Source organism: Pristiophorus japonicus, chromosome 8 (genome assembly GCF_044704955.1).
Source record: "Pristiophorus japonicus isolate sPriJap1 chromosome 8, sPriJap1.hap1, whole genome shotgun sequence".
NCBI classification, from domain to species: domain Eukaryota; kingdom Metazoa; phylum Chordata; class Chondrichthyes; family Pristiophoridae; genus Pristiophorus; species Pristiophorus japonicus.
Window position 1 is genome coordinate 41148272 of NC_091984.1, and position 23246 is coordinate 41171517.

General features: G+C 51.5%; 1 protein-coding gene across 13 annotated transcripts in view; it reads left to right on the top strand.

The window, feature by feature from the left end:
• The window catches only part of st3gal3a (ST3 beta-galactoside alpha-2,3-sialyltransferase 3a), a 739645-nt gene that overhangs the window by 172214 nt on the left and 544185 nt on the right, over nucleotides 1-23246 (top strand). Inside the window, exon 1 of one of the 13 annotated variants that reach the window (XM_070886701.1) lies at nucleotides 17586-17968. The exons of the other annotated variants lie outside the window; for them this stretch is intronic. The gene's annotated coding sequence lies outside the window, so the exon portion shown is untranslated. Of the gene's footprint in view, nucleotides 1-17585; nucleotides 17969-23246 lie in introns of those variants that run through there. 13 annotated transcript variants of the gene reach the window in all.

Consider the following 23246-nt stretch of genomic DNA (forward strand, 5'->3'; position numbering starts at 1 on the left):
CTCAAGAGGAGAGAGAGCATGATGAATTGAGATGGAGGTTGAAATCACCGCGGATGAGAAGTCATTCAGTGCAGAGGCAGAGAGAGGAAATTAGTGAAGAAATATCAATAATAACATTTTTATGGTACTTGGGTGGGTGGTAAAGAGCGAGAATTTTAAATGAGTGGTGAGAGGGTTGGAATAGGGTGAGATGCTCAAAGGTCGAGAAAGTGCCAGAGTAGTAGGGAGACAGACCAAGGTGTGATTTGCTGATGAAAGCGCCGCGGTCTGGGCGGAGCAAGTGATGGAAGGTACAGCCAGGCAGGAAGGGTTCATTTAAGGGTAACGTGTAAATACAATCTGTTGTGTGGTTATTCAAGAGTTCATGGAAACATTTGCCTCTTGTGACCCTTTTTTATATTGTGGAATGTAGCTTCATTTACATATGAACGTAACTTGTGTGGGCTTTCCAATTGTACATAAAACACATTTATGAGAGCTAATTGTCCCATCAGCTCTTTCCTAATGTTAAATCTTTAACAGCATTTGGATGTTGTTGAGCAGAGCAGCTCTGCTTTGCTTTGCCAGAACAAGCTGATTTGGCTGTGTAATTACGGCTGTTTGGCTATGCACTGTTTCAATCATGTATTGGTCTCAAACTGCCTCTGTGGTATACCCATTCAATAGGAGTAATAAATGCAATCAGCAAAGAGTTTTTTTCTGTTTGCTGACCTGTATAGCTCTTTCCAGCCACATGGCAGGTAAAATAGCTCAAATCAAAATCACAACTGTAAAGCATATCTGCAACTGTTTTTTGATTGGTCTGGCACTTGTGGAATTTGCTCCACAGTGTAAATGGGATAGTTTTGCAGAATTGGGACCTTGAGGATAGGATGTGGAACTGCTTCTTGGAGCAAGCATGCATTCAATGTGCCATAAACTGCAACGTAAAAGTCAAGACATTTTAGGTAAATAATCTATAACTCCCAGTGCATAAGCTGACTCTGACAGCTCTTTCTGTGGTAAAACAGAAAATGCTGGAAATACTCAGCGGGCTAGGCAGCATTTGTGGGGAGAGAAACAGAGTTAATGTTTCAGGTCAATTACCTTTTGTCAGAACTAGAAAAAGTTAGAGATGTAACAGGTTTTAAGCAACTACAGAGGCAGGAAAAGAACAAAAGGAAACATCTGTGATGGGGTGGAAGATAGGAGTGATTAAATGACAAAAGGGACATTGGTGCAAGGCAAAAGGGGATGGTAATGGGAAAAGTAATGCGTCTAAGTGGAGGTGTAAATGGCAATAGCAGAATCATTGCCAACAGCTGCTGTCCCAAATAATGGGAGCAATGGTTATGGTCTGAAATTGCTGAACTCGACGTTGAGTCCGGAAGACTGTAAAGTGCCTAATCGAAAGATGAGGTGCTGTTCCTCGAGCTTGCGTTGAGCTTCATTGGAACAGTGTAGGAGGCCGAGGTCAGAGTGGGAGTGGGATGGAGAATTAAAATGGCAAGCGACCAGAAGCTTGGGGTCACACTTGTGGACTGATGGAGGTATTCCACAAAGCAGTCACCCAATCTGCGTTTTGTCTCCCCAATTTAGAGGGGACTGTATCGTGAGCAGTGAATACAGTGTACTAAATTAAAAGTACAAGTAAATCACTATTTCACCTGGAAGGAGAGTTTGGGGCCCTGGATGGTTGGAAGGGAGGAGGTAAAAGGGCAAGTGTTGCATCTCTTGCTGTTACCCTTTCTGCTACTCTGACTTTAAGTGAATATGAAACCCAAAGGCTGTACAGTGTAACTGGATAATTCTAGCACACAAGGTGAGAAGATTGGATAGAAAAACAATGGAAAGAGAATATAGCTATGATGAGAAACTTGAAAAGGCTGTACTCACAAGCAGAGAATGTTCAGGAGGAATCTAATAGAAGTGCTAAAAATGTTTGAAATGGCTTGCGAAGGTAAACAGTGAAAAGTTATTTCCACTGTTTAGTATATTGGTAACAAGGAAGCATAAAATCAGGATCAATACTAAGTGGGATTACTCAGATCCCAAATCTGAAACAACTTGGGCAATTTTGCTACTTTAAAGATGCTATATAAATGACAGTTCGCATAGATTCACCAGCATGATGCCAGGGATGGGAAACTATAGTTTCCAGTGTCATGTATTCAACCAGCATTGTCACCCATGTAAAATCTGACCTAAGTTGTACACTGTGAGAACAATAACCACTAGGTGGGAGACACTCCTAACCTGGACCTTCAGGTATAAAAGGGGAAGCTCCACCCACCTTCATCACTTGAGTGCTAAGAAATAAAGGACAGGTCACAGACTGACCTCTCAAGCATGGGCCTCGTGTGCATTTATACTGTATAGTAATGACGTATCAATGGCGACGAGAAACTGGGATTTAAACCATGCGAGCATAGCCACTAGCAGAACAGACGAGAGGTACTGTGTTAAGGAATGGTTGGGACAGAGATTCAACATTGTTAAAGCAGCACACAATTCTCCAGGCAGACAAGGGCAATTGGGCATGCCCCAACATGTAGTCGAACCCAGAGGGGGAGTTCGACAGAGACAATGGCAAGTTGAACGGTGGTTCACGCCATTGCAAGGGACAATGCGGCCAGTAATGGGGCCATCAACACCTGTTAATGGCGCACTCAAGGACAGTCACAGGGGCAGTCAGGGACGATCGACTGGCAAGGGACCTTTTGTTTCCAACAGCAGCTCATGTTGGAGGTGTGGAGGCACACAGTCAGCCGGAGTTTGCAGAGATGAGCAAAATACCTGCAGATATTGCAGAAATGAATGCTGGGGGGAAATCGCTGGAAGCTGAAGTTCAGCGAGTTCATGTGGAGCACGTATACAATTCATACACCAGGACGCCACCGATATGATGAAAGTGCTCCTCAATGGCATCCCATTATCAATGGAGCTAGACACGGGGGCCAGCCAGTCCCTGATGGGTATCAAACAGTTCGAAAAGTTGTGGGCGTCCAAGGCCAGGAGGCCAAAATTATTGCCGATTGACGCACAGCTACGGACTTACACAAAGCAGATCATTCCGGTGCTAGGCAGCGCCACGGTAGTCGTGACCCATAAAGATTTGGAGAATCGGTTGCTACTCTGGATTGTCCCAGGGGACGGTCCCGCACTACTGGGGAGGAGTTGGCTTGCTGTCATGAACTGGAAATGGGGCGATGTCAATGCAATTTCCTCTGTGGAGGAGTATCATGCTCACAGATCCTGGACAAATTTGGCTCATTATTTCAACCCGGCATCGGCACTTTCATGGGGGCCAAGGTAGTGATTCACATAAACCCGGACGCCAGGCCAGTACACCACAAGGCCAGAGCGGTGCCGTACATGATGCGGGAAAAGATAGAAGGCGAATTGGACCGCCTGCTGAGGGAAGGCATCATCTTGCCAGTCGAATTCAGTGACTGGGCAAGCCCGATCGTGCCGGTGCTCAAGGCGGATGGGTCGGTCAGGATATGTGGTGATTATAAGGCCATCATCAATCGGGTGTCACTCCAAGACCAGTACCCGCTACCGAGAGCGAAGGACCGCTTTGCGACGCTATCCGGTGGCAAACCTTTTTCAAAATTGGACCTGACCTCATCTTACATGACCCAGGAGCTGGCGAGTGAGTTGAAGAAGCTGATCACCATCACGACACACAAGGGGTTGTTTGAGTACAACATATGTCCGTTCGGGATTCACTCGGCCGCCGTGATCTTCCAACGAAATATGGAAAGCCTCCTCAAGTCGATTCCAGGGACGGTGGTTTTTCAGGACAACATCCTCATCACGGGTTACGATACTGAAGAACACCTCCACAACCTGGAGGAGGTGCTACGCAGACTGGACCGGGTAGGGCTGCGACTGAAAAAGGCGAAGTGCGTCTTCCTAGCTCCAGAGGTAGAATTCCTGGGGATGAGGGTAGCAGCAGACGGGATCAGTCCTACTGCGTCCAAGACGGAAGCGATCCAGAGAGCACCCAGATCCCGTAACACGACGGAGCTGCGTTCGTTCCTGGGGCTCCTGAACTACTTTGGTAACTTTCATCCCAAATTGAGCACGCTGCTAGAGCCGCTACACGTGCTCCTACGCAAAGGTCGTGAATGAGTCTGGGGGGACAGGCAGGAAAGGGCTTTTAATAGAGCACGCAATTTGTTATGTTCCAACACTCTGTTAACACTATACGACCCATGTAAGAAACTTGTGTTAACGTGCGATGCGTCGTCCTATGGTGTCGGGTGTGTGTTGCAGCATGTCAATGTCAAGGGTCAGTTACAGCCGGTAGCTTATGCCTCCAGGAGTCTGTCCCAGGCAGAAAGGGGTTACGGGATGGTAGAAAAGGAGGCGCTCGCATGTGTACATGCGGTAAAGAAAATGCACCAGTACCTGTTTGGCAGGAAATTTGAGCTGGAGACAGATCACAAACCCCTAACGTCCCTTTTGGCTGACAACAAGGTCATAAATGCAAACGCATCGGCCCGCATACAGAGTTAGCCGCCTATGACTATACAATTCGGCACAGACCGGGCACCAAAAACTGCGCCGATGCACTCAGCAGGCTCCCACTAGCCACCACTGAGGGGGCTACCGAGCATGCTGCTGAGATGGTCATGGCTGTTGAAGCTTTCGGAAGCGAAGGCTCACCCGTGAGATTAAAGTCTGGACAAATAGAGACCCGCTATTGTCTCTAGTCAAGAAATGTGTCCTGAATGGGGACTGGGCAGCCACGTACAGGGCATGCCCTGAGGAATTTAAACCATTTCACAGGCGCAGGGATGAACTCTTGATTCAGGCCGATTGCCTACTTTGGGGAAACTGCATAGTCATGCCCCAGATGGGCAGAGAGGTGTTCATCAGAGAACTCCACAATGAGCACCCGGGCATTGTCATGATGAAGGCAATTGCCAGGTCACACGTTTGGTGGCCAGGGATAGACGCAGTTCTGGAACTTTGTGTTCGCAGGTGCAACACGTGTGCCCAGCTGGGCAATGCACCCAGGAAAGCCCCCCTTAGCCCCTGGCCATGGCCCGCCAAGCCTTGGTCACGCATCCATGTGGACTACGCAGGTCCTTTCATGGAAAAAATGTTTTTGGTTGTAGTAGACGCCTACTCCAAATGGATCGAGTGTGACATTTTAAATTCAAGCACATTCTCTGCCACGGTTGAAGGTCTACGGGCAATGTTCGCCGCCCATGGGCTACCGGACGTCTTGGTCAGCGACAATGGCCCGTGCTTCACAAGCACTGAATTCCAGGACTTCATGGCAGGCAATGGAATTAACCATGTCAGAACAGCACCGTTCAAGTCAGCCTCAAACGGCCAGGCAGAACGAGCAGTGCAGATAATCAAACAGGGGATGCTCAGAATCCAAGGGGGTTCCCTACAAAGGCGCTTATCACGCCTCCTGTTGGCCAATAGATCCCGACCACACTCGCTCACAGGGGTTCCACCCGCAGAGCTGCTAATGAAAAGGACGCTCAAAACCCGGTTATTCCTTATACACCCCACTATGAAAGAAATTGTCGAGAGCAGGCGCCAGCCACAATATGACTACCATGACATGAATGCGAGGGCGCGATGTATTGATGTAAATGATCCTGTTTTTGTCCTCAACTATGCTGCAGGGCCCAAATGGCTCGCAGACACTGTGATTGCCAAAGAGAGAAATAGGATTCTGGTAATTAAACTTACCAATGGACAAATCTGCCACAAACACGTGGATCAAATAAAAAGGAGGTTCAGCAACCCCATAGAAGAAGCCGAGGAAGAAAACGATGTAGAGTTCACTCCACCACAGGTGACCACACACCGGAACCAAAGGGAGGAGAGCCCAATCACTGTGGACAGTCCGGACAGGCCTGAGGCACCGCAAACAGCAGACACTCAGGCCAGCGCCCAACAACCGGAGCCCCAACTCAGGCGCTCTACAAGAGAGCGTAAACCACCAGAGAGACTCAACCTGTGATCCCAATAAGACTTTGGGGGAGAGGTGATGTCATGTATTCAACCAGCATTGTCACCCATGTATAATCTGACCTAAGTTGTACACTGTGAGAACAATGACCACTAGGTGGGAGACACTCCCAACCTGGACCTTCAGGTATAAAAGGGGAAGCTCCACCCACCTTCATCACTTGAGTGCTAAGAAATAAAGGACAGATCACAGATTGACCTCTCAAGCATGGGCCTCGTGTGCATTTATACTGTAGAGTAAGGACGTATCATCCAGCATCCGCAGAATTTCACTTTTGTATAGTTGAGAAGTAATTTGAAATACTGGGACTATTTCAACTGGAGCAGAGAATACTAAGAGCAGATTTTCAAAAAGGTTTTTTAAAATTAAGAAGGGTGACTTGGGAAAAACTATTTCCTCTCGGGGAGACAATGACAAAGGATCATCACCTGGAAAGCTGTTAAGAGAGGCAAGGGAGGAAATAGCGGAGGCTCTGACCATCATTTTCCAATCCTCTCTGACTACAGGCATGGAACCAGAGGACTGCTAATGTTGTGCCATTATTTAAAAAGGGAGAAAGGAAGAGACTGGATAATTACAGGCCAGTCAACCCAACCTTGGTGGTGGAAAAATTATTGGAAAAAATTCTGAGGGACATTATAAATCATCATTTAGAAAGTCACTGATTAATCAAGGATAGTCAGCATGTATTTGTTAAGGGAAGGTCGTGTCTGACTAACGTGATTGAATTTTTTCAGGAGGTAACAAGGAGGGTCGATGAGGGTCGTGCATTTGATGTAGTCTACATGGATTTTTAGCAAAGTCTTTGACAAGGTCCCACATGGCAGGTCGTTGAAAAAAGTAAAAGTCCATGGGCATTGCAATGGGATGGAGTATAAAAGCAGGGAAGTCTTGCTACAGTTATACAAGGTATTGGTGAGGCCACACCTGGAATACTGCGTGCAGTTTTGTTTTTCATATTTACGAAAGGATACACTTGCTTTGGAGGCAGTTCAGAGAAGGTTCACTAGGTTGATTCCGGGGATGACGGGGTTGAATTATGAGGAAAAGTTGAGTAGGTTGGGCCCCTACTCATTGGAATTCAGAAGAATAAGAGATGATCTTATCGAAACGTATAAGATTATGAGGGGGCTTGACAAGGTGGATGCAGAGAGGATGTTTCCACTGATGGGGGAGACTAGAACTAGAGGGCATGATCTTAGAATAAGGGGCCGCCCATTTAAAACAGAGATGAGAAATTTCTTCTCTGAGGGTTGTAAATCTGTGGAATTCGCTGCCTCAGAGAGCTGTGGAAGCTGGGACATTATTTCTGTATTAAATTTATTCAGACAGTTTCTTAAACGATAAGGGGTTATGGGGTGCAGGCAGGGAAGTGGAGCTGAGTCCATGATCAGATCAGCCATGATCTTATTGAATGACGGAGCAGGCTCGAGGGGCCATATGGCCTACTCCTGTTCATATTTCTTATGTTCTTATGTATTTATTATCCAAGGGAAAGTGGCAAGTTGGATCCAAAATTGGCTCAGTGGCCGGAAGCAAAGGGTAATGGTCAACGGGTGTTTTTGTGACTGGAAGGCTGTTCCCAGTGGGGTTTTGCAGGGCATAGTACTAGGTGCCCTGCTTTTTGTGGTATATATCAATGATTTCGACTTCAATGTAGGGGGCATGATTAAGAAGTTTGCAAATGATACAAAAATTGGTCGTGTGGTTGATAGTGAGGAAGATAGTTGTAAACTGCAGAAAGATATCAATGGATTGGTCATGTGGGCAGAAAAATAGCAAATGGAATTCAATCCGGAGAAGTATGAGGTAATGCATTTGGGGAAGGCTAACAAGGCAAGGGAATACACAATGAATGGTACGATAATGATAAACGTAGAGGAACAGAGGGACCTTGGAGTTCATGGCCTGAAGGTAGTAGGACATGCAGATAAGGTGGTTAATAAGGCATACGGGATACTTTCCTTTATTAGCTGACGCATAGAATACAAGAGCAGAGAGGTTATGCTAGAACTGTATAAAACCCTATTTAGGCTGCAGCTAGAGTACAGCGTACAGATCTGGTCACCACATTACAAGAAAGATGCGATTGCACGAGAGAGGGTACAGAGGAGCTTTACGAGGATGTTACCAGGACTAGAGAATTTTAACTATGAGGAAGGATTGGATAGGCTGGGGTTGTTTTCTTTGGAACAGAGGAGGCTGAGGGAAGACTTAAAAGAGATGTATAAAATTATGAGGGGCCGAGATAGAGTGGATAGTATCATGTACCTCACACTACTGTACACAACTGTATCTTACCATGCTATACATGAGTGTAATAAGATATGACCTGTAACCACCAGCATACCTTACCACCAGGGGTGCACTTGCAGGAGACACTGGATACCTGTCCTAGATAGGTGTATAAGGACAGGTCTCAGGCAAGTGTGGCATTCGAGAGCTGTGTAATAAAGGTGCAGGTTCTGAGTGACCTTGACTTCACTATGTGCCTCGTGTGAATCTGTATTGAGGGGACAGGACTTTACAGATAGGAAGCACCTATTTCCCTTAGCAGAGAGGTCAATAACCAGGTGGCATAGATTTAAAGTAATTGGTTGAAGGATTTGAGGGGAATTGAGGAGAAATGTTTTCACCCAAAGTAGAACGCACTGCCTAAAAGGGTGGTACAGGCAGAAATGCTCATCACATTTAAAAAGTACTTTCATATGCACCTGAAGTGCCGTAACTTGCAAGGCTATGGTCCAAGAGCTAGGAAGTGGGATTAGGCTGGATAGCTCTTTTCAACTGACGCAGACATGGTGGGCCGAATTGCCTCTTTTCTTACCGTAAATTTCCATGATTCTATGAATTTTTAATTATCAGTGTTTAGGATTTTCTGCAGGGAGTGGTTGAAGCAAAGCTTATTGCATCATTTGAGAGACAATTAGCTAAATATTTGAAGCAGAGGATGATGGTAGGCAACAGGGAAAGGGATTAGAATTAACAACAACAACAACAACTTGTATTTATATAGCACTTTTAACTGAGTGAAACATCCCAAGGTGCTTCACAGGAGTATTATGAGATGAACAATTTGACACTGAGCCGCATAAGTAGAAATTAGAGCAGGTGACCAAAAGCTTGGTCAAAGAAGCTGAGCTGGATGAAGACACCAGCAACAGCGGGGATAAGAAGAGGAGCTAGCCACCGCCAGGAGCAACGCGAGCCGACCCAAGAGGGGTACAAAATCGAAGTGTGATGTCATCAAAGATCAGGTATCTGATTGGCTTATTTTGGAGCGCGGTCGAAAGGAGCAGTGATGTCGGGACCCAGGAGCAAGGTTGGGAGGAGCAGCGAGGTCAGGAGGAGCAGCAAGGTCGGGACTCAGGAGTGCGGGCGGGAGGAGCAGTGAGGTCAGGACCCAAGAACGAAATCGGGACCCAGGAGCGAGGTCGGCACCAGCAACGAGGACGAACGCAGCAGCAGGGTCGGGGCCCAGGGAAAGCGCAGCACGGGCCAACAGCGAGGTCGGGATGCCCACACTGCGTCCTATGAAACCCAGGGAGAGAGGACTTGTGGGAAGGAGGAAGGAGGGCAGTAGGAATATGTTTGTGTGTGTGTACCAGGCCCATGCAGCAGTGCCTGCTCTCCAATCGTCTTGGACCCCCTTGCCATTGGACCAAGACCTAGCTCTGCCAAGCCCGTGTGGTAGCTGGTGTGCAACGGCCACCTCACGTTAAAAGAAGTCATGCACAAGCATCTTCCACCCTTTAAAATGAAGTTTGGGACTTGGAACATCAGGACCCAACAGCGACAGACCGGAACGCCGTACTGCTATTGCTGTCCAGGAACTGAGACGATTCAACATAGACATTGCCGCCCTAACCGAGACTCGGCTGGCAGGGGAAGGCCAGCTCAAGGAAACCAGAAGAAGAACGACGCCTCCATGGGGTAGGCTTCACCATAAAAAATGAACTAGTTGGGCGACTCAGAGACAGGATAAACGAACGCCTCATGACCCTTCGGCTCACCCTAGCCCGGAACCAGTGCACTATGGTCATCAGTGTATCGCCCTAACCCTGGAAGCTACAGATGAGACCAAAGAATTCTACTCCAGTCTTAAGGAATTCCTGAACCAAGTCGCAATGGGCGACAAGCTGATCCTCCTTGCCGACTTTATCGCCAGAGTTGGAAAGGACACAGACCTCTGTGGAGGTGTGATCGGCAGAGAAGCGGTAGGGAAAGCCAACTCCAGTGGTACCCACCTCCTGACAAAATGCTTAGAACATGGTCTTTTTATAACCAACACCTTGTTCCATCAGAGAGACAAATACAAGGCCTCACTCCAAGCACTGGCATCTGCTAGACTACGTCATTGTCTGAGCAAGGGACCGCAAAGACGTCCACGTCACTCGCGCCACGACAGGAGCTGACGACTGTTGGACTGATCACCGCCTAATCCGCTCTGTCATTTCCATCAATGTAGCCCCAAAACAGCGGCGGCAACAGAAATGCTGCCACAGGAAAATCAACGCTGGAGCACTCGACCCTGCTAAGAAAGCCCTATTCAGCCAGCGCATCACAACCAACCTGACAACTTCCAGTGAACCAGAGACGCAGTGTGTCCACAGTGCTTGGTCTGCCCTCCATAATTAGCACCTGTGAAGAGACTCCACCAGGAAATATCAAGACTGGTTCGACGAGAACAACCAGGAGATCCAGGAGCTAATAAGCCGCAAGCACAAGGCATTCTTGAACAGGAAACAGCAACATAACTCGAGAGCAAAGAAACAATTCTATACGTCCGACGTCCAACTTAAACCTTGCAACCTAAAGAACAGATGGTGGGTGGAAGAAACGCAGGAAATCCAGCAACTAGCCGACAACCATGACAAACGTGGATTCTTTAGCTCAAGACCACCTACGGCCCAAGCACCAAAGGTCCTACCCTATTGAGGGCCAAGAACGGAGAGGTACTCATCAAGGATAGAGAGGCAGTCAGTGCTCGCTGGAAGGAGCACTTCGAAGATCTCCTTAACCGAGACTCTGTCTTCGATGCCAGTGTCGACTCTATCCTGCAGTATGCTACACGCCACCATCTCAGCACAACCCCGGCATGAGGTTGAAAAGACCATCTGACAACTGAAGAACAACAAGGCCTCGGGAGCAGATGAAATCCTCGCTGAAGTACTAAAGCATGGCAGAGATGCACTAATGGCGCAAATCCATGAACTAATTTCTCTTATTTGGAAGGAGGAGAGCATGCCAGCGGATCTTAGAGATGCTGTAATTGTGACCATCTTCAAGAAAGGTGACAAGTCCGATTGCGGTAATTACAGAGGAGTTTCCCTGCTGTCTGCCACAGGGAAAGTCATTGCAAGAATCCTCCTCAATTGTCTTTGTTGTGTATGTATAATATATGTATATACCCTATACACTCAATGTACAGTTACATAAGACCACTGAATGCATCTTCACCCTGTATACACTATGCCTGTACCACCAGAGAGTGCAACTGGTGGAGACCTAGGGGTCACCTGCACACTGCAGGTAACCAAGTATAAAAGAGAGCTCACCTTAATGTACTCTCATTCAGGAGCTGCGATAAATGGACTAAGGTCACAACAGTTCAAGTGCAATACTTTACCTCGTGGAGTCATTACTAGAGTGCTTACAGACACAACAACTGGCGACGAGATTACGAATTTCCACGCGAAAAATGGCTAACCTTGGCAACTTTCAACAATTGGCTGATGGGGAAGATTGGGATGCCTTTGTGGAAAGGCTCGAACACTTTTTCATCGCGAACGACCTGGCTGGAGACACACTGAACTCGCTGGCTGATAAGCGCAGAGCTATCCTGCTCAGCAGTTATGGACCCACCATTTATGGCTTTGTCAGGGACTTGCTAGCCGCAGAGAAGACGACAACCAAAATGTATGCAGAGCTCGTAACGATGATACAGGAACAGCTCAAACCTAAAGAGAGCATCCTCACAGCCAGACACTGGTTCTACACCCACCGGCGGCCTGAAGGCCAAGAAATCGCAAAATATGCTGCAGACCTGAGATGATTGGCTGCACCATGTGATTTTGGCGACCACCTCACCGAAGCACTGAGGGACATCTTTGTTATTGGAATCAGCCACGAGGGCCTCCTCCACAGACTGCTCTCTGTGGACACCACGGTCAACCTGCAGAAGGCAATTAACATCAGCCAGGCATTCATGGCCTCGGCCTGCAATTCCAAGAGGATGATGACTCACCCCCTGGACTCTAACCCGGCAAGTACCATGAAACGACTGCCGCCTTTTAGAGTCCCGCAACCCTGAGTCCACCACATGTGGCCAACCGGCCAGCCCCATGCTGGCGCTGTGGGGGAAATCACAGGGCCCACCAGTGCCGCTACAAAGACTATACTTGCAAAGGCTGTAACACGAAAGGCCATCTTCAGCAAATGTGTAAAATAAATTTTACTCACCGAGTCGTTGAAGAGTTGGCCGATCACCCAGGCTCCAGCGCTGATGAAGACGAAGAGCAAGTCCAGGAGGCAGCTCAGCCCCAGGAAGGTGTGTACGGAGTGTTTACCTGCTCCACCGAGAGTTCTCCGTTGAAAATGGAAGTTGAAATCAATGGTGTTCCAGTCTCAATGGAGGTCGACACAGGGGCGATCCAATCGCTGATGAATCAGGCGGCCTCCGAGAAACTCTGGGACAATTCTACCGAACGACCTAAAATGCTCCTGATCCAGGTGGAGCTGCTCACCTATACAAATGACACCATCCCAGTCGTTGGCAGCGTGGCTGTCCAGGTGTCCCATGGCGGCGCGATGCACAAGTTACCTTTGTTGATCATTGCTGGTGATGATCCAACGCTGCTTGGAAGAAGATGGATGAAACAAATCCAAATCTGTTGGAGCTGGGAAAGCCTCCAGGCCCCGGCAATCGATGTCCTATGTGGCCCCAAATTTGGATCCATCACAGCACCTGAAGATCGTACTGTCCAACTCGACTGCACGGCGATGACACAGACCGCACAACCCAATGGCGAGATGATCCAACCCAAACGACTAGCCCTCACCTTCCAGGCTCCAGTGGCAGGACTCAGGAGGAAGAATGTCGGCGCAGAAGGTAACTTCCTGGCTTCCATGGCAGAACCTGGGGAGAAAAGGATCACTGCAGCCTACCTCGTGGAGAGAAAGAAGATGGCGCCCGCACCACGCGGTGAAGCACCTGAAATCAAGATGGCTGCGACCAGACCATGAGGGGCAGCGTTGAGGGAGCAACACGTGATGCCGAGCAGCAAACCGGATTGGGATAAAGAGTGAAAGGCCCTCTTAAAGGAGACCGGCAACCCAGCATAATTAAAGGGACAGTTCCATTCTTTGTATAGCGAAGCCGGTGATACATATGTAAAAGATGTAATTAACAAATGCAAGTATCTAAATGTAACTTTGAACAGCGATGCCAGTAGTATACATGGAAAAGATGTAATTGACAAATGCGAATATGTAAAGACAACTAACAATGTCGGGTCGGGTGATTGCAGTTGGAGCCAATGTATCATGTCTGTAAGTGAAGAAATGATGTGTGATGCCGGGTTCTACATGCACGCCGACAAAACCAAAGGCAACCTCCCGTTGGAAGCACCCAGGTCCAGCGGGCTACCTGATCATGTATCCTGCGCCTCCGGGACCAATGTGATGCCCCACGGAGTGTGGCCACACACAGAGGGAGCATACCCACTGCACGGTCAGCGATCAGCAGACAGCACAGGCACCACTACTGGCACCCTGCCCCAGATCGGCCCTACCTTTCTGGCCACCAGGGCCAGTCAGGAGCAAGAGGCTAGCACCCTCCAGCCCTCCCGACGGGACTTGGGATGACCTGGCTCCCACTACTGCTGAAGGGCAGCAGGGAGACCCTGCAGCCCTCAAAGAAGGTCAGGGACGCCACACATTCCTGTGGCTCTATCCACCATTAGGCAATGGCAAAGGCCCTGAGACCCAGCCAGGTAAGCGATCCGAGCCCACCCAGCTGGCAGGGGGCACAGCGCAACCATCAGACAACCTAGACACTTACTCTGGAACTAGCGTCCTCACCCACACCCCAGGGGCAAGACTATAATACCACGTATGTACCTTACCTGTAATATGTACTTGTTCCACTTCTGCTAAACCCAAACAGTGATGTAACTAATCCTATTTTCTTTTTCTCTGTACATGTATGCAAATTCAGATGTCGAGCCACACACATGGTCTATGTATGGGGGGTGGGGGGGGGGGTGGGCGGCGGAAATGGATGTATGGATCACACCCAGAACCCACTTAACCCCCACTGCAACCTCCAACCGTCCACTGCTGACCATTTCTCAATGTCGTGGCAGTAAGGACTTGGGGGTCTACAGGGAGAGAGCCATTCCCAAGCACAGACAAGGTGCAAGGGCCTTGGGCACTCAAGTCGAGGGCCAGAGCACATAGTGCAAAGGCCAGTGGCACAAGACTTAGGGGGGGGAGTGATGTGTATGTATAATATATGTATATACCCTTTACACACAATGTACAGTTACATAAGACCACTGACTGTATCTTCACCCTGTATACACCAGAGGGTGCAACTGGTGGAGACTTAGGGGTCATCTGCACACTGCAGGTAACCAAGTATAAGAGAGCTCACCTTATTGTACTCTCATTCAGGAGCTGCAATAAGTGGACGAAAGTCACAACAGTTGAAGTGTAATACCTTACCTCATGGAGTCATTACTGGAGTGCTTACAGACACAACAGCCTTCTCCCAGTGGCTGAAGAGCTCCTCACAGAGTCGCAATGCAGATTCTGTGCACTGAGGGACACAATGGACATGATCTTCACCGAGTGTCAAATTGAAGGAAAATGCAGGGAGCAGCACCAGCTTCTGTACATGGCCTTCTTTGACATCACAAAGGCCTTCGACACTGTCAACTGGGAGGGATTATGGAGTGTCCTCCTCAAATTCGGCTGCCCTCAAAGTTCATCACGATCCTCCACCTGCTTCACGATGACATGCAAGCCGTGATCATGACCAACGGATTCACCACAGACCCAATACACATAAGGACCGGGATCAAGCAAGGCTGTGTCATCGCACCAATGCTCTTCCTTGCTGCAATGCTCTATCTCACCCTTAATAAGCTCCCTGCTGGAGTGAAGCTAGTCTATAGAACGAATAGGAAATTGTTCAAACTCCGTCGCCTTCCGTCCAGATCCAAGGTCCGCCCATCCACTGTCATTGAATTACAGTATGCAGACGATGCTTGCGTTTGCGCAAACTTGGAGGTCGAACTCCAAACCATCGTCTTAACACCTTCACCGAAGAATAGAAGAGTAAGGGCCTTACTCTAAGCATCCACAAGACAAAGGTTCTCTACTAATCTGTCCCCGCCACACAGTACTGCCTCCCGATTATCAAGATCCTGCAAATCCATTGGCAGGATAGGCACACCAATGTCAGTGTTCTCATTCAGGCCAACATTCCCAGCATTGAAGCATTGACCAGGCAGGATTAGCTCCGCGGGCGACATCGTCTGCATGCATGATACTAGACTCCCACATAGCAAGCTTACCCCAGGTGGGCAGAGGAAACGCTTCAAGGACACCCTCAAAGCTTCCTTGAAAAAGTGCAACATCCCCACCGATACCTGGGAATCCCTGGCCCAAGACCGCTCAAAGTGGAGGAGAAGTATTTGGGAAGGCGGCGAGCATCTCGAGTCGCTTTGCCGGGTGCAAGCGGAAGCCAAGCGCAAACAGCAGAAGGAGCGCACGACAATCCAAGCACCTCACCCACCCGTCTCTCCAACCACTGTTTGCCCCACCTGTGACAGAGACGGTAGGTCCTGCATTGGACTCATCAGTCACAGGAGAACTCATATTAGTGAAGCAATTCATCCTCGACTCCGATTGCCTGCCGAAGAGAATAGAGAGAGAGATCAAAGAGGTAGGTTTTAAGGAGGGCTTCACGGGGATATAGGCAGGCTAAGTGAATTGGCAAGAACATGACAAATGGAATAGAATGTGGAGAAATGTGAAGTTATCCACTTTGGTAGGAAAGATAGAAAAGCAGAGTATTTTTTAAAAGGTGAGAGATTGGGAAATGTTGGTGTTCCGAGGGACCTGGGTGTCCTTGTACACAAATCACAAAGTTAACATGCATGTACAGCAAGCAATTAAGAAAGCAAATGGTATGTTGGCCTTTGCTACAAGAGGACTTAAGTATAGGAGTAAAGTCATCTTATTGTAATTATATAGGGCACCTGGAGTATTCTGTACAGTTTTGGTCTCCTTACCTTAGGAAGGATATACATGCCATAGAGGAAGTGCAACAAAGGTTTACCAGACTGATTCCTGGGATGGGGGGATTGTCCTATGAGAAGAGATTGAGTAGACTAGGCCTGTATTCTCTAGAGTTTAGAAGAATGAGAGGTCATCTCATTGCAACATACAAAATTCTTACAGCACCTGACAGGGTAGATGCAGGGAGGATGTTTCCTCTGGCTGGGGAATCTAGAACCAGGGGTCACAGTCTCAGAATAAGGAGTCAGCCATTTAGGACTGAGATGAGGAGAAACTTCTTCACTCAGAGGGTGGTGAATCTTTTGAATTCTTCACCCCAGAGGGCTGTGGAGGCGCAGTCTTTGAGTATATTTACAAGAGAGGTCGATAGATTTTTGGATATTAAGGGAATCAAGAGATATGGGGACAGTGCAGGAAAGTGGAGTTGAGGTGGAAGATCAGCTATGCTCTTTTTAATGGCGGAGCAGGCTCGAGGGGCTGAATGGCTCATAATTCTTACTTTCTTATGAGAGACAGAGTGATTTAGGCAGGGAGTTCCAGAGCTTGGGGCCGAGGCAACAGAAGGCAGGGCCACTAATGGTTGAGCGATTATAGTCAGGGATTCTCAAGAGAGCAGAATTAGAGGAGCGCAGACATCTGGGGAGTGGGGATTGTGGGTCTGCAAAAGATTACAGTGATAGGGAGGGGCGAGGCCATGGAGGGATTTGAAAATAAGGATGACAATTTTAAGTCTCTAGCAAATAGCAGTAGGTGAGGCAGCATCGGTGGAGAGAGAAACAAAGTTAGCATTTCAGATCGATGATCTTTCATCAGAACTGAATTTGTAAATTATAGCTTAGCTTTTGAGACCAGTCAAGTTTAACTCAGATTTGTTTAAAAAGGGCCGCAATTTAATATAACGCATTCTGCAAAGTAACTACTATTGTCGACCATTAACCAGATTTGAAATCGGTTTCATGCCTATCATCTCCCTGATGTGAATGGCAGAAGAATTCACCATTCATTAATTTACCCGGGGACGGTGCCATCACCAAGATGGGCGCGCCATAGCTTCAGTCCATCTTTTGTGATGCAGAACATTTTCAATTTTTTAAATCCTTTACCAAAATGGCGCCGCGCGTCATCATCTCCATGGTGTGAGCCGACGCCGAACGCTGGTAGCACGAGGATTTCCGTACAACTGCGCAGGCGCACGCTTTCCCCCCCCCCCCCCCAGTTCATCCGAGCTGGTGGGGGCGGGGCATGCCGTTGGGCTGCACACAAGGCGGCAAGGTGGCCTTGGGATGACGGCGGGTCAAAGACGGAGAACCGATTCGGGAAGCTGAGCTGGCTAACACGCGAGCAGAGAGGCCAAGCGGGAGGCGGAGAATAGAACTGAGAAGACCAAGGAAGGAGTAGAGCTCGGATTCTCACTGAACAACAACACCGCCCCCCCCCACCACCGTTTGAGTTGCTGGCGGCCCTGCAGAACTACGACTCCCAGCGGACCCTGCGGCGCAGGCGGCGAGGAGCAGACCGCGCAGGCGCGGCAGCGAATCCCTGACACGCATCGGAGCGTTTTTTTTTATCGCGGCGCAACGGGCAAATGTAACGGTGGGGGGAAAAAAGGGGGGCAGATCGCCCTCGTCTTTAGTACCTACATCCAGCGGGTTAGAGTCAGAAATGCCAACCAAGAAGGTAGGAAAACCGTTTCAGTTCGATGTGCCAGCAATTGCGAGCCCTCCACCCCCCGCCCCCGGACCGCCGCACATCAGTGAACGGTTGCTATGTGCGCCCGAGCCCTCGGCGGCGTGATGAGCAGCCGCTTGATTTGTGAGTGTCAGAAAGTCAGTGAAGCTCGGTCCATTCGGCGCGGCGTCTGCATCTGCGCTCCAAAGAGATGCAGGTTTCAGCGAACGTGTATCCTGTTTGCAATGGGTGGGCATAAGGAAGGCTGTTGGCAAATTTGACGATCGCAACCCGACCGAGCGCTTTAAAAAAAATAGGACCAATTGCAGAGAGGCCAACGGCTGAGTATAAGCATGCAAATTAATGTGAAATAGTTGATGTGATACAATATTATAGACTTGCTTGCTTTTCGTCTTGCATTATTTAAAAAATATTGTACATCCGGATAATGTACCCCAAAATCAATTGATTCATCAGAGTGAGGTTAAATATAGACTAAGTGACGGTTGGGTTCAGACTCCGACCAAGTCAATTTTGTGATAAAGAGGAACGGATGCTTCACGGATGTCTACGAAAGCGCTCTTCGGCTCACTCCAGCTTTATAATGAGAACCCCCCCAGGGCATTTAGTCCCAGTCGGATATACAGCAAAATTTGCCATTTGGAATTTTCCGGATCAACTTCTAGTATTTGTGTTAAGCCAACCAGCTCGATTCCCCGTGGAGCAGCTCGATTCATCATCATCATAGACAGTCCCTCGGAATCCAGGAAGACTTGTAGTAGCGGGCGGCTTCCTGCTATTTGCTCCTGGGAGCTACATTCACGATTGTATTTTTGTTTTTGTAGCCCGACTATGTAATTCATATGAAATGAGAAATGCAGTAATAACACATTCAAAGAGTGCGTGTATATTTTAGGAAAATCATTATTATACGCTGCAGAAGCGCTTGTAGCATTCTTGTCATCAGAGTCTTGGTACAGTATAATAGAATTATACTGTAATATGCAGTCATTTCACACCATCCGAGGTACGGCTCTTCCTTTCCCCCCTCCCCGCTTTTCCTATCTCTCCTTCCAATTTCCCATCTCACCACCCGCCCCTTTCCCATCTCTCTTCACTTTCCCATCTCTCTCCCCCATTCCCATCTCTCTCTCTCTCCCCCTTTCCCATCTCTCTCTCTCTCCCCCTTTCCCATCTCTCTCTCTCTCCCCCTTTCCCATCTCTCTCTCTCTCCCCCTTTCCCATCTCTCTCTCTCTCTCCCCCTTTCCCATCTCTCTCTCTCTCTCCCCCTTTCCCATCTCTCTCTCTCTCCCCCTTTCCCATCTCTCTCTCCCCCTTTCCCATCTCTTTCTTTCCCCCTTTCCCATCTCTCTCCCTTTCCCATATATCTCTTCTGCTTTCCCATCTCTCCCCTTTCCCATCTCTCTCTCTCCCCCTTTCCCATCTCTCTCTTTCTCTCCACCTTTCCCATCTCTCTCTCTCCACCTTTCCCATCTCTCTCTCTCTCCACCTATCCCATCTCTCTCTCTCTCCACCTTTCCCATCTCTCTCTTTCTCTCTCGCCCACTTTCACATCTCTCTCTCCCCCTTTCACATCTCTCCCCATTCTCCCTTTCGCATTTCTCTCTCCCATTCCCCCTTTCCCATTTTTCGCTCCCCCTTTTCCATCTCTCCCCCAATCCCTGTCGCTTCACCCTCCCCCTTTTTCTGGCCGACCCCCCTTTTGCGGTTGCCCCACCTCCCCTTTTTTCTGTCTTGCCCGCTCGCCTCCTTATCTCCCGTCTCACCTTTGCTCTGCCCCTCGCTCGCTCTCCTGCCCTCTCGCTCGCTTTCCTGCCACCTCTCGCTTATTCTCTCTCTCGCCCCACTTTTGTTCTCCCCCTCTCTCTTTCTAGCCCCCCTCTTTTGCTTACTCATTTCCTCGAACCACCCTTACCTCTGACCTCCTCTCACTTTGTATGCCCCTCCCCTTCTCTCTTTTTCTCCCTCCCCCCCTTTCTCGACCTTCCTCTCCCCTTCTCTCGCCCTTCTCCTCCCCTTCTCACGCTCTTCCACTTCTCTCGTTCTCCCCCTCCCCTTCTCTCGCCCCGCCCCTCTCCCTTCCCCTCTCCACCTCTCCCTTCCCCTCGCCCCCCCCGCCCCTCGCTCTCTCCCCCCGCCCCTCGCTCTCTCCCCCCTCCCCTCGCGCTCTCCACCCTCCCCTCGCGCTCTCCACCCTCCCCTCGCGCTCCCCCCCCTCCCCTCGCTCTCTCCCCCTTCCGCTCGCTCTCTCCCCATCCCCATCCTTGCTCGCGCTCTCCCGCTGCCCAACCTTCTGCCACACCCTCGCTCGCCCTCCTCCTCTGCTCCACCCTCGCTCGCGCCCCACATCTGCCCCCCCTCGCTCGCGACCCCCCGTTGCCCCACCCTCGCTCGGCCCTCCCTCTGCCCCACCCTCGCTCGCGCCCTCCCTCTGTTCCACCCTCGCTCGCGCTCTCCCTCTCTCCCGTGCTCTCTCACTCTCTTTCTTCCCCTCCCCCTCCCTCCCTCTTCTCAACCCTCGCTGTCTCTCTCCCTCTTCCCCACTCTCACTGTCCCTCTCTCTCTTCTTCACCACCCACACTGTCCCTCTCCCTCTTCCTCACCCTCACTGTCTCTCTCCCTCTCTCTCTCCCTCCCTCTCTCCCTCCCTCTCTCCCTCCCTCTCTCCCTCCCTCTCTCCCTCCCTCTCTCCCTCCCTCTCACCCTCCCTCTCACCCTCCCTCTCACCCTCCCTCTCACCCTCCCTCTCACCCTCCCCCTCTCGCTCCCCCTCTCGCTCCCCCTCTCCCTTCCTCTCTCCCCGTTCTCCCCTCTCCCTTCCCCCCCCCTCCGTTCCCCCGCTCCCTTCCCCTCTCCCCCATTCCCCACTCTCTCCCCTCCCCTCTCCCTTCCCCTCTCCCCAGTTCCCCCCTCTCCCTTCCCCCCCCCCTCCCCCCTCTCTCAATTCCCTCCCTCTCTCAATTCCCCCCCTCTCTCCCCTCCCCCCTCTCTCCCCTCCCCCCTCTCTCCCCTCCCCCCTCTCTCCCCTCCCCCCTCTCTCCCCTCCCCCCTCGCTCCCCTCCCCCCTCGCTCCCCTCCCCCCTCGCTCCCCTCCCCCCTCGCTCCCCTCCCCCCTCGCTTCTCTCCCCTCCCCCCTCTCTCCCCTCCCCCTCTCTCCCCTCCCCCTCTCTCCCCTCCCCCTCTCCCCTCCCCCCCCTCTCCCCTCCCCCCTCTTTCCCCTCCCCCCTCTTTCCCCTCCCCCCTCTCTCCCCTCCCCCCTCTCTCCCCTCCCCCCTCTCTCCCCTCCCCCCTCTCTCCCCTCCCCCCTCTCTCCCCTCCCCCCTCTCTCCCCTCCCCCCTCTCTCCCCTCCCCCCTCTCTCCCCTCCCCCCTCTCTCCCCTCCCCCCTCTCTCTCCCATCTCCCCTCTCTCTCTCTCCCCCCTCCCCTCTCTCTCCCCCCTCCCCTCTCTCTCCCCCTCCCCTCTCTCTCCCCCCTCCCTCTCTCTCTCTCTCCCCCCTCTCTCTCTCTCTCCCCCCTCCCTCTCTCTCTCTCCCCCTCCCTCTCTCTCTCTCCCCCTCCCCTCTCTCTCTCTCCCCCCCCTCCCCCCTCTCTCTCTCTCTCTCCCCCCCCCCTCTCTCTCTCTCTCTCTCTCTCTCTCCCCCCTCTCCTCTCTCTCTCTCTTTCCCCCCTCTCCCCTCTCCCCTCTCTCTCTCTCTCTCTCCCCCCCTCCCCTCTCTCTCTCTCTCTCTCCCCCCTCCCCTCTCTCTCTCTCTTCCCTCTCTCCGCCCCACCCTCGCTCGCTCTCCCTCTCTGCCCCACACTCGCTCGCTCTCCCCCTCTGCCCCACCCTCGCTCGCTCTCCCCCTCTGCCCCACCCTCGCTCCTTCTCCCCCTCTGCCCCACCCTCGCTCGCTCTCTCCCTCTGCCGCACCCTTGCTCGTGCTCTCCCTCTACCTCTCTCTCCCCCACTCTCTCTCTTCCACTCCCCCTCTGCCGCACCCTCGCTCGTACTCTCCCTGTACCTCTCTCTCTCTCCCACTCTCTTCTCCTCCCCCTCTCTCTCCACCCCTCCCTCCCTCTCCCCACCCTCGCGCTCTCTCTCCCTCTTCCCCACTCTCACTGTCTCTCTCCCTCTTGCTCACCACCCACTGTCTCTCTCCCTCTTCCTCACCCTCTCTCTCTCTCTCTCCCTCCCCCTCTCCCTTTCCCTCTCCTGTTCCCCCCTCTCTCCCGTCTCCCCCCTCTCTCCCCGTTCCCCCTCTCTCCCGTTCCCCCCTCTCTCCCGTTCCCCCCTCTCTCCCGTTCCCCCCTCTCTCCCGTTCCCCCCTCTCTCCCGTTCCCCCCTCTCTCCCGTTCCCCCCTCTCTCCCCGTTCCCCCCTCCTCCCTTCCCCCCTCTCTCCCTTCCCCCTCTCTCCCTTCCCCCCTCTCTCCCTTCCCCCCTCTCTCCCTTCCCCCTCTCTCCCTTCCCCCCTCTCTCCCTTCCCCCCTCTCTCCCTTCCCCCCTCTCTCCCTTCCCCCCTCTCTCCCTTCCCCTCTCTCTCCCTTCCCCCCTCTCTCCCTTCCCCCCTCTCTCCCTTCCCCCCCTCTCTCCCTTCCCCCCCTCTCCCCTTCCCCCCCTCTCTCCCTGCCCCCCCTCTCTCCCTTCCCCCCCTCTCTCCCTTCCCCCCTCTCTCCTCCCCCTTCCCCCCCTCTCCCTTCCCCCCTCTCCCTTCCCCCTCTCCCTTCCCCCTCTCTCCCTTCCCCCTCTCTCCCTTCCCCCTCGCTCCCTTCCCCCCTCTCTCCCTTCCCCCTCTCTCCCTTCCCCCTCTCTCCCTTCCCCCCTCTCTCCCTTCCCCCCTCTCTCCCTTCCCCCCCTCTCTCCCTTCCCCCCCTCTCTCCCTTCCCCCCCTCTCTCCCTTCCCCCCCTCTCTCCCTTCCCCCCCTCTCTCCCTTCCCCCCTCTCTCCCTTCCCCCCATCTCTCCCTTCCCCCCCCTCTCTCCTTCCCCCCCCCTCTCTCCCTTCCCCCCCCCTCTCTCCCTTCCCCCCCTCTCTCCCTTCCCCCCCTCTCTCCCTTCCCCCCCTCTCTCCCTTCCCCCCTCTCTCCCTTCCCCCCCTCTCTCCCATCCCCCCCTCTCTCCCATCCCCCCTCTCTCCCATCCCCCCTCTCTCCCATCCCCCCTCTCTCCCATCCCCCCTCTCTCCCATCCCCCCTCTCTCCCATCCCCCCTCTCTCCCATCCCCCCTCTCTCCCATCCCCCCTCTCTCCCATCCCCCCTCTCTCCCATCCCCCCTCTCTCCCATCCC